Consider the following 9,520-nt stretch of genomic DNA (forward strand, 5'->3'; position numbering starts at 1 on the left):
TAAAGGCAATCTAGCATACAATTTGTGACAAGAGATAATGACCGATAGATTACAATACTGGCATCAACCTTGCAATGAGGCAAATTACCTTGATATGTTCTGTCCATAAAAAGTAGTACAAATCCAATACAGCAAATTACTGCCCCATCAGTCCACTCTTAATCTTCAGAAAAGAGATCGAAAGTATTGCCAACAGTGTTATTAAGCAATACTTATTCAATAATAACCTGCTACTGACACTCAAGTTTAGATCCACCAGGGCCACTCAGCCCCTGATCTTAGTACAGCCTTGATACAAATATGAACAAAGCAGCTGAATCAAAAGGGAAAGTGAGAGTGACTGCCCTTGATATTTAGGCAGTAAGTGACTGAGTATGTCATCATGATCTCTAGCAAAACTAGAGTCAATGAAAATCAGGGAGAAAACTCTCCAGTCATAACTGGAACAAAGTAAGATGGTTAAGTGGTTGCTGGAGGTCAGTTATGTCAGCCAGAGGATGTTTCTGCAGGAGTTCCTTAGGATAGCACCTAGGCCCAAACATCTTCAGTTATTTCATCAGTGAACTTGCCTTCCTCAAAATATCAAAAATCTGGATGTTCAATGATAATGGCAACATATTCAGTACCATACATGACTCCTCTGTTAGGATGCAGTCAATGTCCAAAAGCAGAAATACCTGCACAATATCAAGGTTTGGTCTGACAAATAGCAAGTGATATTCACATCTGAAAAATGGCAGGAGAATTTGATCACCGTCAATATACATTCAAAGGCATTACCATTGCTCAATCCCTAGCAACCTTGTTACCATTGATCAGAACCCGAACAGGACTAGCATTATAAACAAAGTGGTTACAAGAGCAGGTCAGAGGCTAGGAAACCTGCTGTCTGTAACAAACCTCCTGACTCCCTAAAGCCTGTCCACCCTCTACAAGGCACAAGTCAGTCATTTAGGCAACCCCCCAGTTGCCTAAATGGGTTCAGATCCAATAACATTCACGAAGCTTGACACCATCCAGAAAAAAGCAGTCCATTTGATTGATAACCCACCTGCAATGGTACATCACCAACCTGAGGGCCACCCACCTTCAATATTCACTCTCTTCCCCACTGACAACCCCAAAAGCACATGAAACATTCTGGTGAACCTCTGCTAAATTACATCTGTATCCTTTCTTAGGCAAAGTGACCAGAACACCATAGTGTAGTCTCAGCAGTGCACTGTATGATTAAAACAAATGTTCTTTACTTTTGTTTTCAAATTGTCTTGCAATAAAGGCTAACATACCATTTGCCTTTTGAATTGCTTGCTGCAAGTGCATGTTCAATTCTTTTGACTTATGAACAAGGATATCTAGCTTTCTTTTGACATCAACACTAACCAATCTCTCACTAGTTAAGACAATGCTTCCTATCGAAGTGCATAACTTCACACTTATCTACATTATACTCCAGCCGCTATGCCCCTTGTCCACTCACACTGCCTGTCTAAATCTGCTCGAAACTTCTCTGCATCCTTTTCACAATTCTCAACTCCCACCAAATTTTATGTTATTGGCAATCTTGGAGATATCGTTCCTCACATTCAAATCATTGATAAGAAAGACAGAGAATGCTGAAGAAACTCAATGATTTTGGCAGCATCTGTGGAGAGGGAAACAGTAAATCTTTGAAGTCTGGTATGACATCGTCAGAAAAACAAAACCAAAAGAACTGCAGGTACTGTAAATCAGAAACAAAAGCAGAAGATGCTGGAAAAACTCAGCAGGTCTGGCAGCATCTGTGAAAAGAAATCAGAGTTAAAATTTTGAGTCCAGTGACCCTTCCTCAGAACTCAGAATTGCCTTTCTTCATACCATTTATATCGGTTGCCAACAGTTGAGGCCCAAGTGCTGATCCTTGGGATATCTCACTGGGCACATAACCCATTCATTTCTACTCTACAATCATAAAATATGAATTGAAAACTTTCCAAGCTATTATGTTAAAACAAAGGAATTTATATAGACCAATTTATACACGTACACTGAAATGTACACATACAGACATACATATGGGTCCGAAATTCTGAGTGGATGATTAGAGTGGTAGCTGAGTGAGGATTAGGGTGCTTTATGAGACAGAGTGACAGATAAGTAGATGAGAGCTTAGGACAGGTTAATCAGAGTAGGGTGAGGTAAGAGGGTATTATCAGGTCAAGGAGGCTGGGGTGGTTGATAACATGTCCAGGGTGATGAATGGAGGTGGTGATAGAGGATGAGAATTTAGGCTCGAGGAAGTGTATCATGTCAGATTTGTGGGAATGGGTGTTAGTGGTCACATCAGGTCATGAGTGTTGGGTTTTGGGGGGGGGGGAGGGGTGATGGATGTGGGAGGGTGGTACTAGGTCAGGCCTGGTGTCAGGTCAGGTGGGGAGGCCGCAGGGATGGTGTTATGGGTCAGGGGGTGAATAGTTCTGGGAGTCGGTGGTGAGACAGAGGTTTAGCTTAGAAATTATTTTAACGCTAGAGTAAGTTCTTAATCCATTCCTGGTAACTATCAAAACTCACCAAAATCTCCAACTCCAGGAGACAGTTTCAGAGGGTTCCAGACATATGGTAATTTCCCCAAAGAAATTTCAATATCTTTGAAGTCAACTGGATTGGAACTTTTGCCTGCTCTTGATGTTCAACTCCAATTTACCCTGCAGAAACAATTATTACTGGGTCAATATATGTACAGAAAGTGTTGGAAAACCTAACAAGAGTGCCAGCATCTGTGAGACAGAAACAGAGTTAAATGTTCAAGGCAAATATAACTCTCCTTCATAAGTAATATCATGCCAGACCTGCTGAGCTTTTGCAGCATTTGCTGCTTTTTGATTTCAGATTTCCAGCATCTGAAATATTTTGTCTTTAATATATTTGCATCTCAGGGAAATGATTAAATCAGCCTCAAGAGAGGAGTCATTTGCCGAAGGCGTATTTGCTGAGGAGGGCAAGGTGGAATTATCCTGCCATATTTAAAGGCTAACCGCATAGAATCTGAGACATTTTTTCTGCAATGGCACAAAGCTGCTTAAGGGGTACATATCAGGATTTGCTCAAAGGCCATGAAAGGTCATGAGTAATCTCTCTGATGCCACTGTTACACTTGTAATGCTGATTTAATTCCTTCCAAGCTCCAGTTCCTCAAAAGCTGATCTTCAATGGACTTCCCAATTATGCTGACAGCTTGACCTCATATTTGGAAAAGGACGCAAATAGAGTCCTGCATATTTACCGAATTCTATTCCAAATAACAGATCTGTTTGCCATGTCAGTGAAAATATGAAGATATTAAGATTTGGTTGTATATTAAAACAACTTTTTAAACGGACATCTGCAAGTTTGCAGAGAGCATTGCAAAAAGATTTCATATGGAAATTCACTTGGTATTAGTTCAAAATTATCCATTAGTCTTGTACCTCAATGGTCTGTATGTACAACAACATCCTAATATTCCAAAAAAAGTGTGGATTTCATAGCCATCTGCAGATTTAAATTGTTTATTTCATTTTCCCATTGCTTGTATCCTTTATTACATGATTTGATCCCAAGACTTTTAATTTTATGTAACATTCCATAAATTGCAGCTCCCATTAAACACCATTGAATTGAATTAGCTTTATTGTGACGTGTACTCAAATGAGTACAATAAAAAAGTTCTTTACATTGCAGCACCATCTTAAGTAAAAAAAAGTACCTAGATACAAATTCTTAAGAACAAAGTCTTAGGGGAAAAAATTAGAAACATAAAGAAATAAAAGAAATCACATCGATTCATCTTTCAACAGTTTCATCACAGAATAGCAAGACACAGATCTGTTCCCATGGTTCCTATCAATGGGTGTATTTCCACTGAGTATATTGCTCATGGTAAGTTCATATGCCTACTGTCTAAAAAAGCCTCATTAAACTTAAATCATCTTACAGCTTAGTTACAATAACACCCCTAATTTCAGTCCCTTCAATAGATTTGTAAGCATAGACATGCTGAGTTGTACTTTCTGACCAGCACGAGTGATCCCTGGCATGAACCAGGTGTTCAGGTGATGGGAAATGAGAATTTATTGGATGCTAGCTGATTGTGAACACTATTTTGGTTGTGTACTTCATGTACTGTTATCAGTAATCTGAATGTGTGAAAGATTAATTTAGAAGGATTAAATTCTATGGTAATTGGGTGCTGTTAAGTACTCAGTTGGAATCATGTTGTTCACACAGCTAGGGAGCATTGTGATCAGCCACCTATGTGGAGTGTTATAAACATAGCTGATGGCAATACTGGACAGGTCAGATCCCAGAATTAAATCTGGCTTGATAGATCAGATTGTTTTGTTTATTTTAATTAACGTGGTGGTCAGTGACTGAATTACACACTGAAGAACTTATTTAACAGAACAGGCGTTTTTACACAAAAGCCTCAAACAAAGAAACAGGTTAAACCACCTTGGTATGGTTAACACTTCAGAAAATTCTTCAAGCACGCAGCAAAATAAAGATTTCAATCTTGTTCCCAATGCTTTTATTGTGTGTTGCCCTCTCCAGATCAACACTAGTGGAAGCAATGATTACACAATAAAAACTGAAATGGATGCTGGAAATCAGAAACTAAAGTGGAAATTGCTGGAAAAGCTCAGCAGGTCTGGCAGCATTTGGGGGAGAGAAGTCAGAGTTAACATTTCAGGTCCAGTGACCCTTCCTCAGGGCTGAGGAAGAATTGGGAAACACCATTTCTGAGGAAGGGTCAGCGGACCCGAAACGTTAACTTTGATTTCTCTCCACAGATGCTTCCAGACCTGATGAGCTTTTCCAGCAATTTCTGTTTTTGTTTGTGACAATGATTACACAATCGTTACTGCAATCTACTTTCAGTTAAACTGCAGTTAGTTATCCAGAACAGCAGGTTGTATCAGGTTGCAAAGAAAAGCTGCCTCAGACTCATGACTGAGACTTAGGTGTTACCTGCACTGCTGAGGGATAGCTGGCTAGGCTTTAGTCAATCAGCTGGATCTGTCCTTCTTCTCTGAACTCTGAGCTTCTTTGATGGTTGTTCAGAGCTTACTATCCTGAGTGCCTTCGAAAACACTTACTTTTATATATTTTCGCCCAACCTTCCAGATAATCTGACTCCCATCCAGGACTTTTGTGACTCTGTGATCATCCATGCATGGGTTGTATAGACAAGATAGATGGCTCTCATTATCCTCCATTCTGCCTTGATAACAATAAAGGTCGAGCAACCCTTAATAGTCCTTTTATCACCAGATTCTTGCTTAACAACAGTGCCTGGTTCTGCCTTACACAGTTCTTGTGAAGCTGGCCACTCTTTCTCATCATCCTTGTAGAAACTGAGCTCTTGACCATACTGAAGTGAAGGAATTAGGATGCAGTCATATGGCTACACCATCCAATTACAACAATTTAAGCGCAGTGATATTACCCTTAACTCTTTGTGAACTATGAAGTCTTGTCCCATTAATATTCACAAAACTACAAGTTTAGATTTCTCAGCTTTTACCTAAACCTTCTGGCCTTGAATCTACACAAACTAAACTCCTGCTGAAGTAATTTATTTCCTGAACTCCTGTGACACAATTCCTTTCTAGGAGAGAAACCATACTTCCTCCTGACCTTAGTCAGTCTCTCCAAACAGCTGCAAAAACTTTCGATCATTGAGTTTCCTGAAATAAAGTTACTCCTTAATTATTCTGAACTAGAAACAAATGTATGGCATTCAACTTGACATTTAACATAAACCATAACAGTAAAAAATTGCTTTAAAATATATTTATATTTATTCCTAATAATATCACAGGCATTTACAGCATTTTTTTTGCTGAGCATTTAGGTTGCTGTTCTAGAAGGACACTCTGACCTTGTTTTTTATTAAAATAAAACTCTTCACAAAAGAAATCAACAACCATATGCCACTACTTTGTAAACCTTCTCCAAAACTGATAATATATCTAACTTTCATCATACCTCTTCACAAAAAAAATGAAACTGTATCCTTAAATGTTATGTTCATTTCCCAGTAAAATGTTATGTTCATTTCCTGGTAAAATGTTATGTTCATTTCCCAGTAAAAAGTTATTTTTAGACACTGTTTCAATGTTACATGAAAAGTAATAATATAGTAACAGGAAACACACAATGGCAACTACATGTTGCTTAAGTCTATTTAGATCACAGTAGTCTGTTTGTGTCATATGTGCTCTTGGCAATGCATCTGTTCAATATAGCCATTTCCAGGCACATGATTGATTTGTAAACTGTGTGACTAGAGTATTAAACTTCACTAAAACATCTAGGTTCACAGACGAAGAATACTTCCCATGGTAAGAATGCACGGGCCTAATAATATAAATGAAACCTTAAGCAGAAAAAAAGAAGAAAAGTAAAGGGAATTGAAAAAAATGAAGTGATCTAAACATCACCAACAAAGAAAGAAAGGATTGCATTAATATTGTATGTTATATAGCCGTAGGAGAATTCAAAGCACTTTAAAGCCATTGGTGTATTTTTTGAAGTGCAGCCACTGTTACAATAAAGAAAACATGGCAGCCAATTTGTAGATAGGAAGCTCCTACCAATAGTAATGAGATAAGCAAGTATTCTGCTTTGTTGTTATTGGTTGGAGAGACGGCTAAGCTCCGGGCTCAGTTTCCAGGACAGGAGTGCAAAGTCACAGCCACCGTTAAGGTGAGGAGACGCAGCCAGCGCCTGGGGGGAACCCAATACACAAGGTTTGAGGGTGTGATCACGGGCCTGGGAGGGGTAAGAGGCAGAGATATGAGGCGGGAGAATGGGTACAGGTCTGGCACAGACTCAGGGACTCCAGCAACAGGACTGAGCCAAACTCTTATTGGGGACAGTGGTCACTCTGGTCCCTGGGCTGGATGGTGTATGCTTTTGAGATGATTGAATTAAGATGTTTAAAATTAAGGATTCGATGGGGGAAGCAGTTCTCTCTGCTGGAGCGGAGGGACCCTGTCTGGGCTGTTATCGGGAAACTCTCCCTCACACAAAAAGGTAGAAATCAGGCATTCCCTCTCCCTCACCCTCCCTCAATTTAACCAGCTGAGGCTGGAGGTCCACAAGTGTATTGAGAAGTATGAAGGTGTGTCAAAGATGTTGAAGCACAGATCTACCATGATTGAATTGATGTAAGTTACTCAAGGGCTGAATGGCCTCCTCCTGTTTTGTGGCTTAATATCAGGACAGGGAGACAGACGGGGTTCTAATTCTGAGGTTCCTGTTGACTTGTCATCTCAGAAATGGTTCCACAACAAATCTAGGAGCTCAGCAACTGTCAATCATGGTCCCTGGTTTGATCCTGGTTGCCAGGGTCTGGTACCAAGCTTGTGATTCCTGAGGAGAGTGTGGACATTTCCCAGGCTGAGTAAGGCAGCTCAAAGCAGCAGTGCCATACATCTCGTGAGATGCCAACCTTGAGAAAATCTGAAATGAAAGTATTCCAACTTAATGTTGGATGGTGTTGGAGGTTGACTCAATAGAAACAGAACTGAAACGTATGATGACATAAAGCGATGGAGAGACTTTTATAAAATCATGAAGAGCGTAGATAACTTGAACAGCAAAGTTGCTTTCCCCAGGGTAGGGGTGTTCAAAACTAGGGTGCATATTTTTAAGGTGATTGTCAAAAGATTTAAAAGGGACCTGACAGACAACTTTTTCACACAAATAGTGGTTTATATGTGGAATGAACTGCCTGAAGAAGTGGTAGTGCAGGTACAGTTACAACATTAAAACAACATTTGGACAGATACATGAACAGGAAATGCTTAGACAGATATGGTCCAAATGCAGGCAGTTGGGATTAGTTTAATTTGGGAAACCTGGTTGACATGGATGAGTTGGACCAAATGGTCTGTTTCTATGCTGTGTGACTCTATGACTCTAATCGTACATTCTTGCCTCTAGATTTCTCAAAAGAAATTCAAACGATTGTGGTTGATATAAATAACATTTTATACAACAGTGACAGATATAAATTACAAATGAATGTAAAGCATCACAAGACATCTCACCTCCTCGTCCATTCAATATTTCTGCTCACATGCCTTCAGTTTCTTTGAAAAATAACCTGACAGCTTGTTTGACCCCACTTTGACTTCTGATAGTAAAACAACACCCATACCAGTGTGCTATCCTCAGCAGCCAGTTTGATTGGCTTTGCAAAATTCAGTGCTGCTAAAGCCTTTGCAGTTGACAGCATAGATTTCAAGTTGTCAAAGGTACTCTGACATTAATATTCTCATCCAGATTTTTCATCTTGCTTCAATAAATTTGTCAAAGGAGCTACAACAGTGCTGAATTTTGAAACAAGTATCTCACAAAATCAAGCATGTATAATTATTTAATTACAGTTCTGCAACATTTGAATAAAGCATGTGTCCACTTTTGTGACTGTGTTTACTTTACAGTAACGAATGCAGAATTTTTGTATAGAGGCAAATTATTGCGGTGATCTGAAACAAACTCAGAGAATGCTGAAGTAAAAAAGTAGTTCTGGTAGTTTGTATGCAGGGAGAAACAGAGTTAACGCATTGAGTATGATATGACTTTTCTTCAGAAGTGAACAGAATATTTATAACCTACTTAGGTTCAGCACCATCACAACAGGTGAGTTCCAGCAGCTATGCCTCAGGTCAATAATGTCATTGTTCATCATGAGCTTATGTTCTTCCTTCACTTGGGCTCATTTCCCTAGATGGAGTCTGTAAGGATGTTGTTTTACGGGTAACACATCCCCTGTGTTAACATCATGAACAGCTGAAGATTTTTTTTCTGGTCTATTCACACAAATTAATTTATCAGTCGGCAATAGTCTTTGTAAGTTACATTGAAAAGTTATTGAAGATAAAATATTATGCTGTCTAACTTAAGCACCAATATTATTTAATCTGATTGCTGAAGGATCAATGTTTAAATGTTCGATCTCTTATTCATTCTCCAATTATTCTACCACTTTTATTTCACTCACTATTTCTGCTTAACTACCTAAATGCACTTTTCACTTGCCAATTCTCCTGTCATTATATCTTCTTAACACGTTCACATGAGACAGTCACTGATTGCATTTTAAGTCTGGAGTAATCACAACATAATTTGCATCTTTTTGTTTCTTATTGATATTATAAGGTCCAATAAATCTTTCTTTTAATGACTCTCCAACATCGATGTTTTGAAATTTGGACTTTTTATCTTCTGGTTTGTTGAACAATTTTTTAAACAATATAGGCTGGAAACATAGTCACTGAGACTGAATTTATATATTTTACCTTAATACATTTGAGTGATCCTCCCACCTTATCTCCATATACCAAGAAAGGACTGAGTGTTGTGGATTCATGAATAGCATCTCTAATGACAAACCCGAATCATTAGGATACTGCGACAATAGGTTCTAATGATAGTTTTTAAAGTTTGAAGCCAACTTTTTAATGCACTTTGAGATTGTGGCTAACAAAAA

The sequence above is a fragment of the Chiloscyllium plagiosum genome, chromosome 4 (assembly GCF_004010195.1).
Source record: "Chiloscyllium plagiosum isolate BGI_BamShark_2017 chromosome 4, ASM401019v2, whole genome shotgun sequence".
NCBI classification, from domain to species: Eukaryota; Metazoa; Chordata; class Chondrichthyes; order Orectolobiformes; family Hemiscylliidae; genus Chiloscyllium; species Chiloscyllium plagiosum.